The 27,736-nt window shown below is 36.4% G+C and overlaps 2 protein-coding genes across 2 annotated transcripts in view; one reads left to right on the top strand and one right to left on the bottom strand.

The window, feature by feature from the left end:
• LOC126273341 (dynein axonemal heavy chain 10) overlaps nucleotides 1-27,736 on the bottom strand; it is a 1,458,287-nt gene that overhangs the window by 939,398 nt on the left and 491,153 nt on the right. The window lies entirely within an intron of this gene.
• Nucleotides 9,414-27,736, top strand: part of LOC126272141 (zinc finger protein 358-like) — a 64,569-nt gene continuing 46,246 nt past the window's right edge. The window contains exon 1 of the mRNA XM_049974755.1: nucleotides 9,414-9,583. The gene's annotated coding sequence lies outside the window, so the exon portion shown is untranslated. The remainder of the gene's footprint in view (nucleotides 9,584-27,736) is intronic.

Genomic DNA, 27,736 nt, shown 5'->3' with positions numbered 1-27,736 from the left:
AGAGATGCAAATTTTCACACCATCAGCAGCCTTAATATATAACTTAAATTTGTTTGGGTTTTGAGTAAGCTCCATTATGAAAATTCTTTAAGTGTTCCATTCCCTGGGTTTTGAATGGGACCTACTAAGTTAATATTTAAGTGTTCCATCTGATAGCAACAGTTTAGCATTGTACCTACTGTGCAGTAACTTTGTTCTTTAAGAAATATCCTATTATTGTTTGATTATTAAGGGTCATCCTTTCACAAATCATGCACCTTGCTGTGGTGGTATGGCTTTCATTACAGTTGCACTGTTGGTACAACCACACCAGTTTCTGAAGAGAGCCTAGCCATTGTGTGGCTCCTGAAGACAGGCAAACCTCTTTTCAGTAGGGGCAAGGGTAATAGTCTGGATGGTTGACTGCCATTGCAAACAACAACCTATATGGCTATAGTATGTTGCTGAACATACATTGAACATACCTGCAGACTGAAAACTGAAGACTTTTTCTAGAAAGAGAGAAATTTAAAAAGATGGGCTGCGGATAAGAATTAGTAGGGAATTTCAAGGGGAACACTAGGCACTGACTGACTGATTGACTGACCGAAAAAGGTGAAAAGAATATCAGTGGTTCACTTTCAAAGATGAAATAGTGAAGTTAACAGAAGAATTAGTAAGCAAAACAAAAAGACCCAGTAAAATCACTGAATAATGCATGGGATATTGAATTTTCTGATAAAAGGACAGAATATAAATATTCAGCAAATAAATAATGTAAGAGGGATTTCCCATGTCTACAGAATGAGATAGACAACAAGTGCAAAAGACACAGCAGGTATTGCTAGAAGATAAATGCAAAGTCGTAGAATCCACCATGACTAGGGGTAAAATATTAAGATGGTGCATAAGTTCACACCGTTTTTGTTTTGAAACATGGTATTCCAGCTTCTAAGCGTTTATTTATCAACTGTCATTTTTTATTTGTAGTTCACTGTAGCTGTTTGAGTTTATATATTGTCATTTGGATTTAGTGAGTGGAGTTGTGAATGCCAGAAAATGGAGTGTGATGTAAAGAAATTGGAATATTTTCGACACATTCTTCCATTTGAGTTCAATAGAGGGGTCACAGCAGTGGAGGCAGCCAGAAATATATTTGCCATGTATGAGGAAATCCCACTAGACAGAGCATGGCAAGAAAATGGTTTTCTCTTTTTAAGGAGCATTGTTTCGACATTAGAGACTCTACACAATCATAAAGACCTTTGGGATTTGGTGATTGTTTGAGCACATTAAACCTCAACGAACTGACACAGGGCACTCGAGAACTGACAAACGTGATGAAATGTGATCATTCCACCACATATGACACTTGCATGCAATGGGGAAGGTTCAAAAATCAGGTGTCTCGGCACCACATGCTCTAAGACAAAAGCACAAAATTCAGCAGATGGCCATATGTGCATCTTTGCTTGCGTGTCATCATCAACTGGCTTATGAATGACACTGACCATTCCTATCCTGTATCATTACTGGTGATGAGAAATAACTTATGTCTGTTAACGTAAGGAAGAGGAACGGATGGTTGAGCTCAAACAAAGCAGCAAGTCCCCGTACAAAGACATGCGTGTATCCACTATGTGGTGTGCTATGAATTTCTTCTCCGAGATGTAACCTTCACTGCTGACATTTTCTATAAAACAACTAAGATGTCTTGCAGGTGTAACCCAAGAACAGCAACCAGGAAAACTGCATGAAGTAATGCTTTCCCATGATAACACCCGCTCCCATTATGCTAGACTAACAAAAAAACACTATACAGATCTTATTTACTTGCTCTTGCGTAATCAATTTTTCACGTTTTCTGCTCTATACTGAGCAATCTTCAAGAAACTGTCTTTCCAGATGAAAATGCACTCCAAACATGGCTTGACGAGTTCTTCTGTCTCACAACTATGTGATTTCTCCAGTTGTGGAATCGAAAAGTTACCCCCAGCATTGGATGACTAAAGCCTCTGTTTCATATATCTGTTGTGTTTATTAAACTTATGGAAAAGCAATACAAACTTATGCACCAATCTAACAGAAGAGCTATACACTGGATATGAACTAGAAGACAGTATTATTGAAAGGGAAGAGGAATTAGATGAAAATGAGATGGGAGATCTGATACGGCACTGAATTTGACACAGCATTGACAGACCTAAGTAAAAACAAGGCACTAGGAGTGTACACATTCCCTTAGACTTATTAACACCCTCTGGAAAACCAAGCATGACGAAATTGTTTCACTTGGTATTCAAGATATACGAAACAGGTGAAATATCACCACATTTCATGAACAATCTTGATTTAAAAGCAGCAGGTCAGTCAGCCATGGTTGCAATACACTACTGCAAATGATTTACAAAGGAACAGAAAAACTGGTAAAGCTGAACTCAGTGAGGATTAAGCCAGGTTCTGGAGAAATATAAGAACACGTGAGGTTATACTTATCCTATGATTTACCTTAGCAGATAGGTTTACAGGGGCATTCAAACATTTATAGAATTTGTAGATTTAGAGAAAGATTTGACAATATTGACTGGAATACTCTGCTTGAAATTCTGAAGGTACCAGGGATAATATAAATGGAGTAAATGGTCATCATAAACTTTTACTAAAGTCAGACTGCAGTTGTTAAAGTGAAAGATATAAAAGGAAAGCAGTAGTTGAAAAGAGAGTAAGACAGGATTATAGTTGATCCCCAGTTTTTTTTTCCATCTGTACACTGAGAACACAGTAAAAGCCACCATGGAGAAATTCAGAAAGGGATCAAAGTTCAGGTAAATTAAATGAAAACATTAAAACTGATTACATTGTAAATAATTCTGTCGCGAACTGCAGGACTTTGATGACCAGTTGAATGGATAGTGTGTAATAAAATGGAACACCTAGAGCCATACTTATGACATTGTTTATTATTTGGTTACCAGTTTTGGTGCTCCGTACATCATCTTCAGGCATTCAATGACACATAGGGGGTTAATTCAATCATATAAACAATTCATCAATGGCCAACATCTGTGAACTGGCTTCTACAGACTACCTGTAATGACGACATTATCTCCAACTATCAAGTCTGTAGTCGATGGTTGAGATACAACATCATCATTACAGGTAGTCAGTGACAACCATCAAGTTGGCAGTTGATAGCTGGAGACACAATATCATTGTTACAGGTAGTCTGCAAAAAACAGTTTACAGATGTTGGCCACTGATGAATCATCTATACAATTGGTGTTAACCCCCTCAGTGTCAGTTAATGCCTGAAAATGGTGTAGTGAAGTACCAAAAATGGCAGCCATATAGTAAATAACATCATAAGGATGACAGTAGGTGTTTCATTTTATTACATAAGTGAAAGGAAGTAAGGGAATGTAGTCATATTAAATCAGGTGATGCAAGGGGCTTAGATCAGAAAATGAGACACTAAAATAGTAAATGAGTGTTGCTACTTGGGCAACAAAGTAACTGGTGATAGCAGTTGAGAGAACATAAAACACAGATTAGCAGTAGCATAAAAGCATTGCTGAAAATGAGAAATTTGATAACATGAAATACAAATTTAAGTGTTAGGAAGTTTATTTTTTAGGTATTTGTTGGAAGATAGCAATGTACAGAGGTGAAACATGGATCATAAATAGAATTTTTTGAAATGCAGTGCTGCAGAGGTATGTTAAAGTTCTCTCTTGTATTCAGCAGCCTTTGGTACATTTGTGCCCCCCCCCCCCCCCCCCCTGTGTGTGTGTGTGTGTGTGTGTGTGTGTGTGTGTGTGTGTGTGTGTGTGTGAGAGAGAGAGAGAGAGAGAGAGAGAGAGAGAGAGAGAGAGAGAGAGAGAGAGAGAGAGAGAGAGAGAGAGAGAGCAGTCAACATATTACTGTTTTTTTGCATACATATCAGAGTATCTATTCACAAAAGTTTGCTATCTATTACCAAATTTTTTAGATGTAAGTAAGGTGGAAAACACTATTGTTGTGACGATACCTCATAGACATGACTTGATCTATAAGTCATGTGTTAACAAAGAGATTCGTAAAACAAATATTAAAATCAAACAACTATGTTCCATTTATGCTAAATGCAATGTAGTGGATATTAGTGGACTTGAAAGAAATTTGTACACTGAACATGGTGAGCATCTAAATTACCATGGAAAACATTTTTGTGTCAGGAGATAAACAAAGTTGTAAATGAAATACGAGCACGCAGCAGCCTTGTCTTAAAAGACAGTCCCACAGAGCATGACTGTACACCTCCTTTTTTAGAGAAAACGAAATTGCAGATGAAGGAAAGTTAGAAACCACATTAAGTGGAAACTGCAGCAGTCTAAATCATTCAGATAATTCTGCAACCCTATATCATGTAGCGAAAATAAATGAATACAGAAAGTTCTGTGAAAGTAGAATACCATTATGTAGCAGTGACAGTTTCCCCTTCCTTCATATAAATGTACAATCTCTTAGGTGTAAAATCAATGAATTACAACACCGGCTAGATAAAATCAACTGCAGTGTTCTATGCATCAATGAACACTGTATGAAAGACACTGAAATAGACTTGTGTGTTCCTCCTGGATATTCGTTAGTTACAAGCTACTGCAGAAAAAGTATTACACATGGTGGGGTTTCAACATATGTCAAAAGCAACCTTGAATTGCATTACTCAGTTATAGACCTTAGTGGAATATGCCTTGAAGCTACAATAGAAGTCGCCGGTGTGGTAATGCATGAACAGGAAACTGTAATTGTCTCAATCTATCGAATCTCAGGCTCTGAAGAGATAGTGTTTATAGAAAAAATTAATACTTTAATATTGTTGTTGTCAAAATATAAACAGCATAGAATTGTAATTGTAGGTGATATTAACATAGATATAAGGGCAAAGAGAAAAAATGTAATTCATAGGATTAAACTATTACCGTATCAATGAAAAACCCACTAGACTGAACACATGCCTTGATAACATAATTAGCAATGTACAAAGAGACTCCATACAATGTGATGTAATAGAATTAGGTATATCAGATAATGCAGGGCTATGGCTTCAAATAGAAAAGTCGGCCTTCAGTTCTACAGAGAGAGAAGTGACATATAGAATTCTAGGTGAATCCAATGTAAACAAAATGATAAACCAGTTAAAAGAAATGGATTGGACTCATGTAATGGATAACAAGAAAATGGTTAATAAATGTTTTTCCATTTTCCTGACAGCGAGCAAGCATATAGTAGAAATGACGTGCCCCTTGGTAACCAAAAGGTACCAGAGTAATATTACTCATAAGCAACAAAATACTAACAAGTGGTACACCCCACAACTTAACAAACTCAGAATACTACTGATGATTATGAAAGACAAAACTCATAACAGTGATAGGGACAAGGAAAATTACACTAAAATGAGAAACCATTACAGATTAGAAATAAATAATGCTAAGTGCTGTGCAAATGATGAATATATTTTAAATTCTAAAAATAAATGTAAAGCTACCTGGACTGTCATTAAAAGGGAAATTGATAACACCAATAAAGAAAGGAGTATCCCTATTGACTGAAATATTCTCAATGAATATTTTGTAAATAGCATCACCACCCCACCCATCAATTCTGCATCTGATGCAGAAGCATTGCTCACTTGGGCAAAACAGACAAGAAGTGAGACGTTCACTTGGACCCGAATCACATTAAATGATATTCATAAGTCAATAAACAAATTAAGTAATTCCAAAACAGAAGATTATCATGGACTCAGTAACCTCATCATTAAATGTATAGCAAAAGAAGTTGCAATGCCACTTCTTTCACTATCAGAGTACTTGATGAAGGAATATTCCCCGACTGTCTTTAGCTCACAGTTACATTGCCTGTGTATAAAAAAGGTGAAAGAAACCTCCCAAATAATTACAGACCCATTTCAATAGTACCAATCATATCCAAGTTAGTAGAAAATTGTGTGCATTAGCAGATATACAGGTATTTTGAAACCAACAAAATTTTTAATGAACAACAGTTTGGCTTCAGGTCACACCTGTCAACTGTAAAAGCAGTAGAAGCTTAGGTAAGCAATGTTTATGAAGGGTATGAAAAAAGGGTATCGATGTCTGGAACACTTATTGACCTAAGTAAATCTTTTGACTCGGTGTCACATGACATACCCATCAAAAAGTCAAATACTATGGCACTGAAGATGACACACTCTGACTATTCAGATCTTATCTAAGCAATAGGTTACAACTTGTATATGCAAATAAGCAGAGGTCAGAAATACTCCCTATATAAAGAGGAATACCCCAAGGCTCTGTTCTTGAACCTTTTCCGTTCATTGTCTATGTTAATGACTTCTCGAATTACATACCGTGTAAGAACATACTATATGCTGACGATATGACATTAATAAGTACAGGAGAGAACTTACAGAGTGTACTGGAAAAAAATAGAGAAATGATGCAAATGGCTAATTACTGGTGTCAGGCTAACCAACTGTGCATAAATCAAACAAAAACAGAAGAAATAATATTTAATTTCAAAGTAACTAAAAATGAAAACAAAACAGTGAAATTACTTGGACTAATCATAGACCAAAAGCTCTCATGGGAAGGACACACCAATTATCTATGTAGTAAACAAGCACGAGTACTTTTCTTATTGTATAAATTAAGAAACAGTGTGAGGAAGCAATTGCTACTCCACTCATACTATGTTTTTTTTCATTCCCAACTGCAAAATGGAATATTGCTTTGGGGTAACTCCCCAGGGGCTGAATGTATTTTCAGATGGCAGAAAAAAGCAATCAGATGCACGGGGAGGGGGGGGGGGGGAGGGGGGTTAGCACCCGGAGAGTCCTGCAGAAATTATTTTAAATCTCTTGGCGTAATGACAGTGCCAAGCATGTACATACATAACTGCCTAATATATGCCAGAGAAAATCTGAAAAAATTGAGCATGATATGTGATGTGCATGCACGCAGTATAAAAAAACGGTCACCTGCAGGACTTGCCTTCCGCAAGACTTGCTGTAGTCCATAATAACTATACGTACTTAAGCATAAATTTTTTCAATATGTTACCATGCTCAGCTCGTACAGTACCACTAAATAAATATAAGAATGGATTGCAAACCTGGATAAAAAACAACGAATTCTATAGAACTGAAGAATTCTTAGAAACTAATCACCAACATATGTGTTTCACCTAGGTTATGAAGAAAATGTTTTGATATTATATAAGCTAGTTATTTACTGTGATTCTTTTCTTATGTGTGTATTTAATTACTGTATAAAACATTGTTTTACATAATGCTGAAGAAAAGGTCTTTAGTTCCTTTTCTCCCCTTTCTGTAACTATTTGAATATCGTACTGAAACTAAAACCCTCTGTAAACTTTGATGAAGCCAATTGTATGAAAAATACTGAAAGGCTAATAAAAATATTCTATTCAACTTCACAGTGTCTTCATGATTCAGGTGTATGTGTTAGCTGAGCTGTATACCATACCATGAGTTTTTTCTTAATTTATTTTCATCTTATTTGAGAGGTACCAATGCTTAGTCTTTCCACAAAGAATGTCCAGTTCCAGTACCGGCTGGGTACAATTACTTCCACACTTGTAGTGTGTGACCATCTACATCTATGTCTATTCTCTGCAAACCACTGTGAAGTGTATGGCAGGGGTATAACTCATTGTACCACTTATTGGGGTTTGTCCCCATTCCATTCACATATGGACTGTGGGAAGAATGACTGTTTAAATGCCTCTGCGCATGCTGTAATCAGTATAATCTTGTCCTCATGATCCCTATGTGAGTGACACATAGGAGGTTTTAGTATATTCCTTGAGTCATCATTTAAAGCCTGTTCTTGAAATTATGTAAGTAGGATGCCTCAGTATAATTTATGTCTATCTTCAAGAGTCTGCTAGTTCAGTTTCTTCAGCATCTTTGTGACACCCTCCCACAGGTCAGACAATCCTATAACCATTCATGCTGTCATTCTCTACATGTTTTCAATATCCCTTGTTATTTCCATGTGGTCCCACATGCTTGAGCAATATTCTAGGACGTGTCTCACAAGTTATTTGTAAGCAACCTCCTGTGTAGATTAATTGCATTTTCCCAGTATATTACTAATATACCCTAGCATATCACTGGGTTTACATACAACTGAGCCTATGTGATCATTCCATTTCATACAACTAAATAGTGTGATATCAACATATTTTTAGAAGTTGGCCGATTCCCGCAAAGACTCAATGACACTATGGTGATAGGATATTATGTTCTTCCATTGTATGAAAACGTTTCTGAACATTCAAAGCAAGCTTCCAGTCTTTTCACCACTTTGAAAGCCTATCAAGATATGACTGAATATTTATGCACCTTCTTTCGGATATTGTTTCATTATAGATATCTGCATCGTTTGCAAAAATCTTAGGTTACTATTAATATTGTCTGCAAAGTCTTTAATATACAACATGAACAGCAAGGCTAACGGCAAATTTCCCTGCAGCATATGCTAAGTTCCATCTACATATTGATTTAAATCATTTACAAAACTGAGTGAAGGAGATGCACTATGACAGATGGCAGTCCTCATTGTATCTTCTACTTCTGAAATTTTGCTCTGGGCTGAAACATTGTTTCCGAAGTACAGACGCATCCTACTTTATAACAGTTGTATTGTAGAGAGGAAGTCTTACACAAGGAAAACTAGCAGAAAGTGCTTCATCTGGGCAACCTTCGGACTAAAGACCACAACATCAATGGCAATATTAAAGGATGACTACTGAAATGCGTTATTACCAATTAATTTTATATTAATCATACAAACACGTTTCGCATAGTTATATTCCATTTGCCGGTAACGAAGTTATGATTCTCGTAACTAATTGTAGAATAGCTAACAACTCTTAAGAGTTTGACTAGCGAACGTACTAATCAGGCTCCAGATCTGTGGGTATGGCTTGTGGTATTTTAGCCTGCCGGCGATCTTTAATGTTGCCCTGGCCGTTCTACTGGGAGATGTAATTTTATGTCCATGGATTAAAGCTTCTTGGCTACTTTGAAAACGCATTAATTTCTGTAAACACTACAGGTCTGGAATCAAAGCAGAACATTCAGTGTTCTACATGAATATTCAAATTCAATTCAATTACACTAGGGCTATACAGCCCTCCACTCCTTAGCAGACGTTGCATCTTTCAAAGAAACCGCCACATAAGAATCAATATCTTTGAAATAACAAGCTGTTGAAGGAAGAGACGCATTACAATTGTGTAACTTTTTTTTACACTTCTTGCGACTCTTCTAAATATTCAGAACGAAGTTTCCGCTGCGCTGATCCAAAGATCTTTCAATTCCTGTAGGCAAAATATATCTTCTTTAAGTACAGTAGCGCATTGGTTGGCTACAGCAATCAGCTTTCTCCGGTATGTTGGTTACCCTGTGGTGTTGAAGACCGTGCCCGTTTGTCGCAGCTTCGCAACTATTTTGTTTCGATCTTCTTTTGTGCAATATATACTTCCACAAAAGACAATTGAGCATCATATCAACGTATTTATAAAAACACAAGTAAGTACATATGTGAAAAAGAGAACCCAACATGTATGTCCCGCAATTTCAGTAAGATGGGCTATTGAACAGCTCCACATCTTTAAAGTTAATTACGTTTCCTGCGATACACGTAGGAAGTACATTCCTCTTATAATTCGCCACAATGCTGAGAAGGCCCATAAATAAATTGTATTAGGACATGGAAGAGCTATTGATTCTCCACCTGCTTGATATCTAGTTTTAAAACAAAGAACGTAATATGAACGGTATAATATGCAATGGTTTTTAACGGTCAAATTCCGAAATGCAAAATAAAAAACTTGAAAGGAGATATAAAAACGTTATATTTCAATGAACTAAGGCTAATATGATGTTATAGCTAGTAAACCCAAACGTAATTTAAAACGCAGTTTGCAGGGTGATGAAATTATTTTACATAATTCTCACTTCCACTACAGTTTGTATTTCCTCCTACAGAACAAATGACGAACATGTTTATTTGTTGGACTTGCGAATGTGTTTTGTTGCACTGGATACTGAAATGCGGCCTTTTGAAGTTTCTGAGAAACGGACATCGTTGCTGAAAAGTATTGACTGATAATGAGACTCATTTTTTACGTAGTGGAACGCACTGAGCGTTGCAATACTGAAAACGTGCTACCCATGATGAACATCACTCCAAAACACTACAGCCTTTCCCTTGCATAATACGATGACTTGTTTCTGCGCACTGTTTACGGCGGAGAAAAAACTTTTGACTACTGGTTTAGTTGCAACCATGGTTTAATTGATACGCCATGGTCTGCACAATACAGCATGTCTATCATTAAATATTGATTCCGTCTTCATATTTCAGCCGATAAAACCCGTGATTAAACACTATAGTCTATTTGTCGCACTAATAGTTAATACTACTAAACAGCGAAACTTTTAGTAACCATAAATAAATGTTTGCATTTCAATAGCTTAAATGACTAATCCATCGTTCCAAGTCATTAATTTATAGTCCCGTCTTGAGAAAGATATGATGCGGGAAAAGTCAAGTATGAAGCCACTACAAAATAATATAATTGAACACACTGGAAACACTAGGCAGAGACCCGGGTTCGGCCTTGGTGCAACTTTAAATTCGTCACTGCAGTCAGGAAATGTATACATCATAATGTCATAGATGTTTGAGACTTGAAAAGTCCTCTGGAACCATATACTTTCATTTGACTAGTTAAAAGACTGACAAAATATGACCATATACTACTTAGACATGACCGCCTTTGCAATTACAACTATTACCGATAATGTGATTAAATACTTTGTTAAAAGTTACCTGCCTGGACTCCAAATATGGGGCGAAAATATGCAAATATGCTTTTTGTGTGGAGATTTCATCAGATTGAGCAAATTTTTGTCAGTAGTCAACAATGGTTCAATTCTAATGTGATGCTCATTTGGGCAACAATACATTTTACAACTGAACTTTTATGTATTCACATATGTGTAAATTATTAATTTGTAGTTATATGATTTGTATAGAATTAACAGTTGAGCTGTTGGCTGCAAAGCAGTTTTAAGCCTTTTGTATGACTAGTGTTACATTTCAGAAACAGTATCGCTGTCCAACAGCTGACATGACTTTCTGAAAAGTTCAACATCTTTTGTGTTTCATTTCTTTAAGTAAAAGAAGGAAGCATACCAGTTAACAAACCATATCGGTTCTCACTGACCATTGTTTTATTGAATTAGACGTAATCACAGTCATAAAATATAAATAGTACCGTCTTGTTTTTCATTCAGTTCAGCAAATTAATATCCCTCATAACTTCATTAGCCGAATCTACTTAAAGAATGAGCTGTAGTCACACAGGAAAAAGAAGTTAAAGTGCATGACAGTGTATGCGGTGGTGTTCTGAATTTAGAAGACTTTGTACTAGTCTACCATGTCCAACAATCGTACTAGCTGCTGTTTAAAACAATCATGCTATAGTGGGGTGCATGTAAGGAGGCGGCAGTGTGATGCATTCTGCCCAGAGAGACTGAAAATACTTTGTGGCGGTGCCAGTGTGCTCTCCGTGCTCAGTCTGATCGCTGTGTCTTTCTCATGCCTCACACTCCAGCTGCCTACCCTGATAACCTTCAATTCAGGGATAAGTGCTACACCCTGCCATTGTTTCTGCTAGCAGAATTTATCTGCTTGGAAAACTATCACTGTCACTTTTTAATGCAGTATTACATTGTAACCCAGTGGCTCAATAACCTCTCAATACATGAAGTCAAATGAACAATAAGTGTAAATGTTCTACATGCATCTGCATGTGCTACAAGCAAATGCAGCAGAGTGGTACTATTGGCTGGAGCATCAGGTGCTATTACGCTCGTTACCATTGTGCATTGCCCCACCGCCTGTCTTGTGTACAAACTGCTATAGCTGATATGTATTAAATCTGGTTTCACAGCAACCACTAGGGTATTTAAATATGATATCATTGGGGTAAGTGGACTGAAAGTAGACCTGATCATGGAGGTGCCAGAATTACTGTAATTTTATTTGTTGAAAATTTTTCAACATGGGTCTGAAAACAAGATTTCACAATAAAAAATATTAAATTCACGCATAGAAGCTTATCGAAATTATTTGTTAGAACATGTTGTTGTTGTTGTTGTTGTTGTTGTTGTTGTTGTTGTTGTTGTTGTTGTCGTCGTCGTTGTCTTCGGTCCTGAGACTGGTTTGATGCAGCTCTCCATGCTACTCTATCCTGTGCAAGCTTCTTCATCTCCCAGTACCTACTGCAACCTACATCCTTCTGAATCTGCTTAGTGTATTCATCTCTTGGTCTCCCTCTATGATTTTTACCCTCCGCGCTGCCCTCCAATGCTAAATTTGTGATCCCTTGATGCCTCAAAACATGTCCTACTAACCGATCCCTTCTTCTAGTCAAGTTGTGCCACAAACTTCTCTTCTCCCCAATCCTATTCAATACCTCCTCATTAGTACGTGATTGTTAGAACATACACAGGACTAATGCTTCTTTGATAGTTAAGAATGAGCTTACAACATAAAGACTGATTCCCTGCCCTGTGTCAGATGAATGGCTGATGCAGTTGCTGTTAAACAGGTTCATATTGTCTGTTGAAAAGTTTCATAGCTGACTGGTTGGGCTGTTAGGCCAGTGTCAGAGTTTTTAGCTGATTAAATAAAATTGTATGTGAATTTCATGAATTTATCAGCAAGTACTTTCTTTAAAAAAATTGACTCTAAATTAATTCCATTAAACGAAAACAATTCCGGTTTTCGAGTGTACAAGTGACTAGCAAAAGTGTTAAAACCTTAGCAAAACAAAAGAGCTATGTATAGTGTGTTACCAATGACAGTGCAGTGTACTCTAGGTGCTCGGTTATGGAGATATCCATCATTTGTGGAGTGCTATGTATACAGGTTTACTCTCACTTGTTACTTGTTCACTTATTAGGTTATTGAGGCAAAATGGGTGGAACATGGTAAACAGCTGTATGCAATCTATTACACTACAAATATTGACTTTACCGCACACTGATAGTTTAACTTGTGTGTGTGTGTGTGTGTGTGTGTGTGTGTGTGTGTGTGTGTGTGTGTGTGTGTGTGTGTGAGAGAGAGAGAGAGAGAGAGAGAGAGAGAGAGAGAGAACTACAAAAGAAGCAAGGGTGGCAGGCAGTTGTCTTCTTTAACCTTTAGTTTGAACATGAAAAAGATAAATATGCACTGTACTATAATACCATTTCAGTTCTATATTATATTTCCAAATTTAATATATTAACTCTTCACAGTACATAATACTTGGATTCTTGAGGTTAGCACCTTCTCTCTTCGTTTTTATCCTCATTTATATTCATATGTCTTAACGGAAACTTAGATTCAAATTGATGTAATAATGTATTCAAAGAGGAATAGTCATGTACAATATCTGCATGCTTCGTGGATATCTCTCCACTTTATAGTAATTTTAACATATTATACCACAGTTCACTATATTTACACGCACTTTTGATAGCAATTTTAGCATTTTATACTGCAGTTCATGATATTTTTAAGCACTTTTCAGTATAACTGTTAATATTACATGAACAATCTGTAGTCATGGAAAATTTGAATAAAGAGTTGGACATTTCAGCTTTTGATTTCCTGCCTTCAATTTCAGTTTGTCTCATTCACTAGGCACTGGATACTAACTTTGGTGCCCCTAACAGCCTTTATATACGATCACAATTTCTTTGTCTTTTGTGAAATATCATTTGACAGAATTCAGTTATGGTAGTCATTGAAGGCATTACATATTGCTCTCTTGACACCCAAACGTGTTTCAGTCACCTTCTCTTTATCTATAGTCCTACACTTGTTTTACACTTATTATGCACTAATCTCTGTTTCTTTAGAAGTTTCTTTACAGTTCCTCTACACCATGGAGGATCCCTCCCATTATGAAATGTTCCGCTGGACACACATCTGTCCAGTGCATGGTCAATTATTCCTTTAATCTTTTTTTAAATCTAGTTTGCTCAACATTTATATATCTTTCTGCTTGTTTTAGCTGTCCTTTGTAATTTGGTAATTATTGGTGCCACAATCACGTCATGGTCACTGATCCCAGTTTCGATGTGGATGTCCTAAGAGAGGTACAATATATTTCTATCATGAGTAGGGTTCCTAACTATCTGTTCAAGGTAGGTTTCAGAGTTTCACAGGATGTATCATAACACTCACCACGATCAACTATCTGGTCTAGTTAGTTTTCAAAGAAGGTATTTAGTAATGTAACACAGGATGTCTTCTCGTGCTGACCACTAACAAAACTGTAAATTTCCCCAATTTACTGTTGGACGATTAAAGTGTCCAATGGTGATAATAGTATGTTGGGAGAACTTATGTTCAAGTGAACTGAGGTTTTCTCTTAAGTTTTTGGTTACATCAGGAGATGAGTCTGGTGGGCGATGGAAGAATCCAATTATCATTTTAGGCCTATCCTCATGCTGAGTTTTGCGCAGTGTCAAGGCAGCTACAACTTCTATCTTGATGGATTTGAGTTTCTTGTCTACTGCAACAAATACACTGCCTTTGTTTCCCATTTACCTATACTTTCGATATACACATAAATTTTTCCCAAAAATCTCACAGCTATCAAATTTCATGACCAATTCAAATCCTGGCACTTTGTTGCGAATGCTTCGGTAGATTCCTATTAGGATGTTAATAGTGTCAGCTGTGGGAGGCATTTCTTTTGATCTTACACGGATACTTCTGGATTTACTACAGCTATCATTATCTGGATTGGATGGAGAGCCGCTTAATCTAAAAAAGCCTTGTGTCCACCCCACACACAGTCAGCTACCTGAGTGGCAACAACTGATGAATAGCCCACACCTGAGTTATTCAAGAGGACTTTACAGTTCTCTCCTTATGCCGCAAACACAGCAGCGCAGGCAAATCTTAAATATGTGAAGGGCTATCGAAGTACTGTAGACAGAATGGACATTCCTGGTGTACAAGTATTTTCTGTTTGAAGCAAAGTGTCATTTTCAGGTGGTGCACACAGATCTTGGTGGTTACTATAGAGACTCCAAACTGTGTACCCTACAAGTTATTTTCTGGCACTGTTAAACAACAACACAAACTACCAAAGTTCTAATAAAACCATTCACTGAAAAACCTGTTAATAGGTATTTATCAGTGAACAGAGGGAGACAGCGCTGAGGTGTTTTCTGGCATGATTTAAGTAATCTGAAAAATATGATGTGACTTACAAAACAAAAGCGCTGAGAGATCGATAGACACACAAACAAACACAAACATTTCATTTCAAAATGAGAACCATCCTTCATGAAATCCTCCCCACTCCACCAAGAGTGTCTTTCCGCCGTCCACCTAACCTTCGTAACCTCTTGGTTCATCCCTATGAAATCCCCAAACCAACTTCCCTACCCTCCGGCTCCTACCCTTGTAACCACCCCCGGTGTAAAACCTGTCCCATGCACCCTCCCACCACCACCTACTCCAGTCCTGTAACCCGGAAGGTGTACACGATCAAAGGCAGAGCTACGTGTGAAAGCACCCACGTGATTTACCAACTGACCTGCCTACACTGTGACGCTTTCTATGTGGGAATGACCAGCAACAAGCTGTCCATTCACATGAACGGACACAGGCAGACAGTGTTTGTTGGTAATGAGGATCACCCTGTGGCTAAACATGGCTTGGTGCACGGCCAGCACATCTTGGCACAGTGTTACACCGTCAGGGTTATCTGGATACTTCCCACTAACACCAACCTATCCGAACTCCAGAGATGGGAACTTGCCCTTCAATATATCCTCTCTTCTCGTTATCCACCAGGCCTCAATCTCCGCTAATTTCAAGTTGCCGCCACTCATACCTCACCTGTCATTCAACATCATCTTTGCCTCTGCACATCTGCCTCGACTGACATCTCTGCCCAAACTCTTTGCCTTTAAATATGTCTGCTTGTGTCTATATATATATATATATATATATATATGTGTGTGTGTGTGTGTGTGTGTGTGTGTGTGTGTGTGTGTGTGTGTGTGTGGAAGCGCGCTCGCAAGTCTTTCCGCTCCCGGGATTGGAATGACTCCTTACCCTCTCCCTTAAAACCCACATCCTTTCGTCTTTCCCTCTCCTTCCCTCTTTCCTGAAGAAGCAACCGTAGAATTTTGTGTGTTTGTTTGTGTGTCTATCGACCTGCTAGCGCTTTTGTTTGTTAAGTCCCATCATCTTTGTTTTTAGATATATTTTTCCCACGTGGAAGTTTCTTTCTATTTTTTTATATATATATATATTCATTCCCAGAAAGTCTTCTCTTGTTTTTTCCATCTTTTTATTAATTTTTTATTATTTGCTCATTTATTTATTTATTTATTTATTTTACAGTCTGTCCAACATATGGCATGCTACATTTTCAGGGAATGTGAGATGTATACCCATTTTTTCTGAGATCCAATCAGTTTTCTTACAACACAGTAAGTCTTTCAATTTTACTGTATGGACCGATATGGGACCTACATTTCAGATCATTTTTTCAGAGTTTTCTTCTGACCTTCCCTGAAATGGTACCAGTATACAAAACATATGCAATTCTAGCTACGTCTTCACTGGTATCGATTAACTGTTCTTTTTCAAAGCTTCCTTTGGGTGTCTGAGTTCTAAAAGGAATTTCTACATGATTGTTAATGATGGCTTGTAGCAAAAACATGGATGGACTTCTTGCGCACTAAATTTTATGATCTAAAATAGATCCATTCAAGTAAAAAATTCATGAAGGAAAGAACACACGGGTTAGCTAGCTGTTCTCATTGTTTTGGTCGAGCAGCGGATAGGTTCCTGGGACAATGTGTACTTTTCTGCTGTTTAGATCAAATAGGCTGCTCTACTGATTTTTATCTTCGTAGCCAGCTCCTATCAGAAATCATAAAATATTTTCAATTGGGAAAAATAGAACCAATGTACAGCGTGTATTAAAACATATACAATAAATTTTATTTTTTGATGAACAAGAGACCCAAAAAAATTGTGTGTGCGTGTGTTTTCAATATACCCCATTTTTGTTCCCACGCCAAAGCGAGCGTGTCTTGAATTACAGCTTCCACAGCTGCTGTTATGCGAAGTTGCAGTTCATTCATTGTTTTCGGTAACGAAGGCACATCAACAGTCTCTTATAAAACTCCACAAAAAATAATCACATACAGTGAAATTGGGTGACCATGGAGCCCAGTAATGTAAGGATGAATCATTTGGTCCAGTGTGACTGATCCATTGTTCAGTAATCCTTTGATTTAAAAATTTCCGCACTTGCAGATGCCTTGTGGCGGTGCCCCATTCTGGTGATAAATGAAGTCATTCAAATCAGTCTCCAACTCATATCGGCCTATGTACTTCCTGTAACAATGTTCTCAACAAAGAAAAATGGGCCATGCACCTTATCCCATGAAACTTCAGGAAACGCACAATATTTTGGAGAGTCCCCTCTTGTGTTGTACAACTTCATGTGGTTGTTCTGTACCCCATATTCTCACACTATGACAATTCACCTTTCCATTTAAATGGAACATTGTCTCTTCACTAAATACTAAGCACGGAAGAAAACTGTCATCCTCCATCTTGCTGAAAATGGAATTACATAACTCCACACACTGTTGTTTGTCACCTCCACAAAGATCTTGCAGCTGAATTTTGTATGGTTTCATTAATGCAACACATACCAGATGGACATTGAGGGCATGTTGAGCCGCATGATGAACAGCTTTCTGTGGACTCCTTGTAAAAATATGGTGCATGCGTTCGGCATCTGTGTCAGACACTTGGGGACAGCCCGGCGATTTACTTTTCCACAAACAACCTGTTTCTCAAAATTGTTCATACCATTGTCTAATGCTTTGTGCTGTAGGAGGATCCACATCATAACTAACACAAAAATCACGCAGAACAGTTATTACTAACCTGCACTGTGCAAAATGTAGAACACAAAACGCTCTCTGTTGTCTCGACACAATTTTTACTATAACTGAAGTTGACACACACTACCTAACAGGAACCATGTAAAACTCGAGATTTTGCTCTTTCCAACAGTACGATGTTCACGCACGTATCTCAAATAATGTAATAGTTATGATTTTTAAGAAATTGGATGATTCTTTTTGATACGCCCTACATGTCTGTTCAGACGGTGTAGCATGGACATAAAAATGAAAGACGTGCACAGTATTGAAAGTGTTTACTTTCTATATTCGGAACAATAAATAATTTTGGTAAGTTTCATAAATGACACAGCTTAATTCAAATATCTTTGAATTAACTGTATCAACTGGATGTTAGAGAATTTGCTGTTGCCTCCAATTTCTGGAGAATGATTGACATTCAGCTGCTGATAAGAAGAGATACAAGCAGCAGTGTGAGATGTTAAAAATACAGTATTATATAAAAGTGAAATGTGGACAGTAAATAACACAGAGACGAAAACAGAAGCTTTTAAAGTGTGATGTTACAAGAGAATGCTGAAGATAAAATGTTTAGATTGTGTAATAATGGAAAAGGTATTTCATAAAATAAAGCATATCTTTATGGCTCAAGTTGACAAAATGTTTCTGAAGAATAGTGCATTTCATTATGGAGGTAAGCCGGGGGGAGGTAAAAACTGAAACCAGACCAAGTAAGCAGTGTTTTTAAGTTGCAGAACATAATGAAGAGGTTTGCAAAGGAGGGACTAGTATTGAGTCACATCAAATGTGTTTTCTAACTGAAAAAAGACTACAACAAATAACAATTTAGTTTCCATTGAAACAAACTTTTTAAAATTGTGTTATTGTTAAACCAACAACCAATGAGTCAATCACAAGGTTTCAACTTGTTATTTTTAATGATGTTTTATATGTTCAGTTTTGTGTTGGCCATTGAATATTGTAAATTATGCTCTAAATTCATTCAGTGCTTAACTTTTATTTCCACGGCTCAAATGGTTCAACCATGCAGAGCCCAAGAATTAGGAGGTAATTTTACAACTATCACCTGCAATGTTAAATTTTACAGATAAATTGAAAAAAAAGTACGGCATTACTGAAACAACTGTTAATTTTAATACAAATGTAATGTGATGAAGTATATTTCCATTGTGACACTACATGGCTTCTGGTGTGTTACAAAGAAAACAATCACTGCTTCGGAGTGGAGGGTAACAAAGACCCTGGTAGGGATTTGCACTCGTAATTCTTATTGTTAATATATGGATATTGCTCATCCATAAATTATGAGGTATGTAATACATTATCTCTAAGTGCCCCTCCATGCCTGCAACTCACTGTTGTGGCTAACAATAAGATGCTACATTCATTGGTAAATGGGTGCCTCTCACAGATTTCTTCATTGTCATGACTTTAAATGTATGTTCCAGTTTACACCATTTGATGTGCTGTGTGTGCATTCTGTGATAAGATATAGTGTTTTTCCTGCACTGTGAAGTTCAAAGTGCTGACAAGGCAATGTCGTGTGAGAGACTGATTTAGGAATTTGATTCACATGCTCAGAAGAACAAATAACAACTACATCATGAGCAGTTTTTTAACTAATGAAAAAAGGCACTTGTGAAAAGTTTCGTAGACCAACATCTCACAAATTAAGAATCAAACTGAAATATGCTTAAATGGTGATGGCATTAATATAGCCTTTCATCATGTGGTGCTAGAGATAAAAACGAAAATTAAATAGTGAATGTGAACCCCCTGCTAGCACACATTCAGGTAGGCCTACTAGTAACAATCGTGACATAATTGTTAATCATACCCAGGTTCTTGGCCTAATACATTAACATGGTTAGATGGTAGATGAAATTGTACAGAAAGCCTTTGCCAAAATTGTAAATTTTTATTATCCTTTAAATGTGAACAGAAGAAAATTGCAACTAATTTTTAAATAAGAACTTTACCAAATGGAGGAAAAAAGGCATTAAAAATGGCTTGTGTATTCAAAATCACTTACAAAGCTTTTTGTTATTGTTGTAAACTTTTGAGATCTCCTTGAAATGAGCTGTCAAGTGATGGACTCTATAATTGGGTTCATTTAGGAAATTGGATTCAAGAAGATGAACAACCGTTTAATCACATAGAGTATACAAAAATGGACAGAATGTGAGATATGGTTGAAAAAAAAGTTAAATTGATCAATTTTACTTTGAACTATAAAAATACAAGATACATTGGCATCAGCTTCTAAAGAAAATTATAATCATCATCAGGTACCTGGCTCAATATGAACTTAAGAGGGACCAGCAATAAGATCTACCCAGATAATAATAGTAATTTCCTGGGTTTGATTGAAATGATAGCATACTTCGACCCTGTTTTGCAGGGAAAATTTTGTAAAGAAACTAAATATCTTTCAGTCATACTTGACTGTACTCTTGACAAGCCACAATGAACAAATTATACTTATTGTTAAGTTTGTAAACTTATCAGAAGACGCAGTGACTTTCTTGACTTTCTGTGAATAACTTAGAAACCCTTTTGTTGAGACTAGACCAACTAGGTCTCGATACTCATGACTGCAGAGGCAAAAGTTATGATTATGGCGCAAATGTGAAAGGTCATTGAAGCGATATTCAAGCCCAAATCCTAAAGTGTAATCCCAGAGACTCTTGTATTCCAGGTGCTAGCTACAGTCTTAATTGTGTGTTATGAGATGCGTCAAAATCTCCAACAAAAGCAGTAATATTTTTTTGTGTAATTTAAAGAATATACATTGTTTTTGTTGCATCCACTCAGGGATGTGATATTTTATTGAACAGGGTACCACCTTTAACAGTGAAGAAGCTTTCAGGTACTCCTTGGGAAAGTATGGTGAAGAGTGTCAAAGCTCTCAGGTACCAGGCAAGAGAAGTAAGAGATATCCTACTTGAGATAAGCAAATGCACTGTGCACTGATGAATCGAAAACAAAGAGTGAAACACACTCACTTGCTGCAGATGATAAGAAAACTTCAAGTTTATTGTAAGCATTGCCACATGGTATGATCTTCTCTTTGCCATTAACACAGCAAATGAGGCACTTCAAGCAGAAAACATGGATGTGAAAGTAGCGACTAAATTCTTCAGAGGTTTAGTGGAGTTTATTGAAAATTTCTGTGAAGAAGCTTTTGTTAAAATGCAGATAACTGTGGAAAGGGTAGCTGAAAGTTTACAGATTGGGTAAAAATTTCAAGAAAACAGAATTAACAACAGGATAAAGCAATTCCATTATGGAAGTGACAACAGGGTTTGGCGGGCACAACTTCCAGAGGAGAAATGCAAAATTGATTTTTTCTACACATTGTTGATACAGTATTAAAATATTTGTTGTCTTCAGAAAGTTTAAAACACATGCAGTATGAAGAACTGAAAATGCCATGTAAAAAAAACTTTGAGGAAGAGCTAAGTGTAAACCATTAATGGTGAATGTTCAGAAGAAATTGCTGCATTGCAACTTTTGACAGAAATCGAAATGTTCAGAGAAATGGTGCCTAAAGACACAAAAGCTTCAGTGCTAAAATTGAAATACTTAAATGAAATTAAATACCCATTTCCTAACATTTCTACTGCCTACAAAATTTTGCTAACCATGCCAGTGATGTGATCTCTGCTGGAAGGAGCTTTGGACATTTGAAGCTGATCAAGAATTATTTCAGAGCAACATCTCACAAGAACACACATGCTCTCTTGCCATGTTGTCAGTGAGGCATGAAAAGCAGAAAAACCAGTGTCAATAACTTACAAATCATATAATTTTATTTTAATCCAAAGCACAGTGAAGTGATGAATACATTTAATGGTTTATCCTAAACAATGTTTGTGAATCTTATTTGAATTTGAGTTACATTACATTCCAAGCATACTCATAAGTGAATTAGTTTTTATTTATAATATTTTATTGATTATCGTACCTATTAAGATTCAGCCCACTGAGAATATTTTTCTATCACAACAGTAGGTCTACTGTAGTAATAAGTCTTTTGATATATTGGTTGTAAGTCAACGGCGAAACTTACAATTCTTTTGTAGTCCTACGTTGCAATTGTGTTTCATCTGTGTTGGGGAATAAATGATAGACATGGAAGAGCCCCGTGGAGAAGTCTGGCACAGGGCCCTGTGCCAGCTAAGGCCAGCTCTGGTGTACAAAATCAATATTCTTTAGGTTAATAATATATACTCACTACCAACCTTTCATCTAAATGTTACCTTTTCTTTTTTGTAAAAATCAATTTCACTATCTTAAAATATTCCTTCAGCCACTGAAAATGGTCCTATAATTAATAGTTGATTTTCCAAATCTCGATAATAGTTGTGTATAAAACTTTATAATTAATTACATTTAATGACTATTGTGACTGGATAGACAACATAATAAATAAAGAGAAAAGTAATGTTGGCCTGGAGTATTTAATAAACTAAACTGTACAATGTGTAAAACCAAAAGTGTGGCTTTACAGAAAGTTGGGATTGATCAGGCAGACCCCACTAATTCACAGCCAGTCTTGACTCTCTGTCACCTATACAAGTAATTGGAAAAAAATAATACTGAACAAAATATTGGAAATGTAGACTATATCATCATTAAACAGGATTTTGCTCTAGAAAATTATGCTGTGTGTGAGAGAATGGTTACAAGTGAGGACAAATTACAGATTATTATTGCTTACTACGCTTCATCCAATGTCTACTGCAAAATAGGTGATTCGTAGTCACCTGACCAACTTGTAAAGTCAACGCAGAATTCAGAAGAAGGGTCTTCATGAAGACAGTGTGCTAATTCCATGGCTGTACAGTATCTACACTCATGACAATCCAGTTAAAGTGAACTCAAGAGCTTCAGTTTATGTCAAAGGCACAACATTCCTGCTCAAGGAAGTATGTTTGGGGATGTGAAGAAGAAATGTTGGCTACAGCCCTCGAAGACCTGGCAGACCACCATGATAACAATCACCTAAAACCTAATCCAACCAAAACAGGGCTGTGCGTTTCACCTGAGTAATGGACAAGCTAGAAGAAAGTTGGATGTCATGTGGAGAGGAAAACAAGTGGAACATATGACATTCCTAAGTATTTCAAGAGTAACACAGTTCCACATATCACTTTCAATGTCAGTATGAGAACATGAAACTCAAAGTCTGCAGCTGAAATACCATTAACAGAAGCTTACCAACAGTACACTGGCGGAACAACCAAATGTCGTATGTACATCTGCTCCAACTCAATGCTTTTCCCTGGCAGAATACAATATGGGAGAACTTCGCACATGTCATATAGGTTGACACTGCTCTCGTGAGGTAGACTGCATCTTAACAGATTGCCTATGAACAATACTAGGTGACTAACTCTACCATCTTGTACACACAGTATCCCCTAATGTTAAACAATCAGTGGAAAACTAAATAAGAGAAAGTAGAGTGATCAGCCCAGACATTCCACATTTGAAAGTGAGCACAACTTCCAACTGCATCATTTCCTTTCACTCATTAAACAGAACTCTGGTAAAACAAGACACCTGGAAGATGTATTCAGAGCCTAAGGGAAGAGCCTGCTGCTGTTTCCAACAACCTTACCAGACATGAAAGACCTTGAATAGCCTGCAAACTGAAATATGTCATCTCTGTGACATGTTGGGAAATATTACTCAAGATGCAATCTTTGAATGTGGAAAGCTTAAATATGTAGTACATCTATTGGTCTGCTTGAAGATACCTGTATTTTAGGGATCAAGACTTACAAATTCTGCACCTCAAAATCAATACATCGTGTAGAAGCCACCTATAAACGTATTGTAAATACTCTGTAAATAACTTTTTGTATTGTCCGGGGTACAAAAATAAACACAAAAAAATGAAAGTTTACAATCAGTGTACAGTACCAGCTTTGACTTATAGCAGCAATATATCGACTTTAAATGTGGAAACCATTCAGAACCTGACAGATCCTCAGTGGCAATGGAGAGATGCATAATGGAAATTACTTGAGGAGAGGGAAAAACAAACAAATAGATCAGAGAACAGATGAGAATGTAAGATATGATGAGGACCGTAATGCAAATGAATTGGAGATGGGTGGAATATGTAGCCAGTTAAACAGTTGGTATGTTGGTGAAGAAATTTATTGAGTGAATTCCAAGTAACAAGGGGATCCTAGGCAACAGCTTAATGGAACCAAGTTTATTCCTAGAGAAAATATTGGGGACCACTGTGGATATGTGTAGCAGGAGAACATAATGTATGGAAAAGCATAGAGGAAGCTTGACAATCATGATCTAATAGATACTCGAGTCTTATGAATTAGTGACAATGGGGATTATTTTTAACAATAATTTACTCATAACTAAACCATTATTGAATCGCTTTGATTTTTACCCCCTTCAAAAAGTAATTGTCTCCATATTGGGAACAATGTTCAACACAATGAGTGAGTGGCAGTATTTTAGGTTATTCATAAACAATGAAGTTTCAGGTACCTCTTTAAGGAGTTAAGCACTTTAACTTCCAACCAATTTTTGGTCCATACATTCTATAATGAACTTCTTATAACTATTCCATCACAGTTCAAATGAAAGTATCCATAATTGTTGTGCTAGCTTGTTGCTCAGAAAGGTGATATAATGTGTACTTTTTTCTTTTTAAGTTGGTCTGGGAGCTTAGTTGACTTTAAAACCAAATTCCACAAATGAGTTAGTGCTGTTATTAAAGTAAAGTCGCTTTTACTACTCTATACGAACATTTGAAAATAGTCAACATATGTTTCCATGGATGTAAAAATGGATTATGTTCAGCAACTAGGACACTGAATCATTTCTCACCACATTGCACATTGGTACTTAAAACAATTGGCTATGGAACATATAACTTAGATTGATGACATCTTTGTGCACTCAGAAATGTCTTTTGCCAATACCACACACAAAATATACTTTTGTAAAATGTACCATCCAATCTCACCACTATCAGTACATTTCACTGAAGGTTTACCAAAAATATAAATAAAATTAGCTTTGATTCATGAAACTGTGGCTATTGGGTCTGTTACATAATTTAAAATTTAGGAATGCCATTATTTACAACAGATGGAAAATAATTACCATTTCTATAGTCAGTTGAAGTACTGAAATGTTTTTAAGATGGGCACATCTTGTGTATGCAGACAATGTCGTACATGGGGCAACCACAGCTATGACTAGTCATTACAGTTTTGTATAGTTTATGAAACAAGTAAATTGTACAAATGCAATAATTTCAAGTGATCAAAGACTGATAAGATACAGGAAAAGAGCACACAAAGATAGAAAGAAACAATATCTTCACACAGGAAATCGGAAATGTAGATTTTGATAATTCATTTATGAATAGAGATGTTGTACACCAGCTTAAATTGAGAAAAACATTTAGAAAATTATGCTTACACCAACAGAGAAGAATCGGGTCAAAATTTGACAAAGATGAGATCAGGTGCAAATGTAGCTAAAGGAAAAGAAAGAAAAAACAAATTCAAGTGGAACAAAGTAACTATTAAAAGGCAACTGAGGTTTGTTTGGTAAACATAAACTGGAGCATTGCAAAATATGTAAAACTAAATGCAAAAATTCAGGTTTGTGTCTATGAGGTTCTGAGCAGGTATAATGAAAACAACAAGAGTATGATTGAAACAAAATACAAACTTATGTTTAGTAGACATCACATTTGGTACATTAAAACAGCAGGTGGTACAGTAACTAATAACGGATACAAAAGCATTTGGTGATTTCATTAAATGTTAAGGTAGTGCAAGATAAAAATCAAAAACCCAGATAATTAATAATTAAAACAATGACATTTCAGAGGAAATGGCATATGAGATATCTAAAGCCATTACAGGAAAGGCACCAGTGGATGATAGTGCTTCCATTAGAAATGATTAAGGATCAAGAAAAGAACAAACTAGCTTTAGAAGTGGATATAGGCCAACAGACTGTTTGCTAGTTCCAGTTAAATAGGACGAAAAACACTTCACTGCTATTCATCTTCAAGTGTTTCTAGTCTACAACATCCTGTTCTAAATGTAAATGCTGCTATAGTTCTATATGAAATTTCTACTGTTAGGCTGTTTTGAAACAAGGAGAATCATTCCTTGTCTCTTAAGTTTGTCTTAAAAAATAGTCGAGTGAACACATTTTCTTGGTGATAAACTCACAGCTAGTTGTTAAAGTATCGCTGTACTGTAAGATTCAGGTTAATATTTGGGTAATGAATGAAAATTGTAATATGAACAGGTAAAGGTTTTTAAGTGCAAATTTAAAAGATGTTTTTGGTGAAGGTGACTGAATGTCATTCGACTGGTGGTTGTCATATTTTCTTATCTTTTAGAAAAGAAGACATCATAAGTTCTGCATGCTGTTTGAACGGACCAGATAAAGTGGTATTTTTTGTTAAAAGTACTTAAAAATTTTACCAAAATAGTCTGCAATTCTATGGAAGTAAAAGGGGGGAGGGGGGAGGGGGCAGACAGAGAGAGAGAGAGAGAGAGAGAGAGAGAGAGGCATGGATGAGGTTGTCTTATGCATGGCACCAGAGAGGAGGGGCAAACGCCTCCTGTTGCCAAGCCTTGTTAAGTGTTAAGTGTTGCTGCAGACGACTATGAATAAAATTATAATGCTACTGAAATATGACCATGTCATAGTCTGCAGAACAGCATTTATTGCTGTCCAGTATTATTCATCGCAAAGTGTCTGGAAGTGATTGAATTTGATTGGCTATATAACTAATTCAGATCAATGCAACAAATGTTTGTATGCAATGATTTTGATATTTTACTTCACTGAAAACTTTTTAACTGGGAATTTTGGAATTACTGATTCATTTCTGTGTTAAAATTATTGAAGAAACCTACAACAGATTTAAGAAAACAAGTAAATACATTTGTCAAAAAGTTCAAATTTTTTTGGTCAGTATATGTGAATCAATAACCCAAGAAATGTTCTTGAAAGAAATCAATGGAAGTGAAGTATTTTGCTGATTCACTGATGAGACTACTGACAACTCTTGGAATACAGTATATCAAAGCAAATACTGATGTTAGCTTTACAATAAAAGAATAATCCATAGACTTCGTTAGGTAAATTAATTTTTTGCAGAAAGAGTGGTAGAAACTTACTGGTTTAGGCTTTGAATGGGTTCAGGATGTTTGGTAAAAGACACAAAAGGTGCATATTTTTGTTGTGCTCCCAGCTAATAAAGATAGTATTTTGTGCTCTCACCAGTATGCCAAAAATGACAAATACTATCTAAACAACAAAGCAGGTAATCACTTTGAGGGGACAATCCGAGTGCTAAAAGGAATGAGTTCTAAACATTCCAGGTCTGAAACAAAATTATCTTAAAAATACATGACTATGTAATTGTTTTATAAAAATTGTGCACGCCAAGGAACCTCAAAGTATTCTTTCCACTGACAAGAAAAACTGGAAAGTGTTACCCATAGCAACATAACCACTAATGTTCATCAGATATGTGTATCATACCCCAATATTGTTGACACCTTGAGTAATTTGTAACTTCATTTTTTTTAAACTTTTTTTTCCATGTGCTCAGCGAAATCAGAAGGCAGATTTTCTGAAATTTCCAAAAAGTTTTTTTTATGGGTTGTATTCCAA

Source organism: Schistocerca gregaria, chromosome 5, assembly GCF_023897955.1.
Source record: "Schistocerca gregaria isolate iqSchGreg1 chromosome 5, iqSchGreg1.2, whole genome shotgun sequence".
NCBI lineage: Eukaryota > Metazoa > Arthropoda > Insecta > Orthoptera > Acrididae > Schistocerca > Schistocerca gregaria.
Note: the sequence above shows the minus strand (reverse complement) of the source record. Positions and strands in the feature narration are given on the sequence as shown.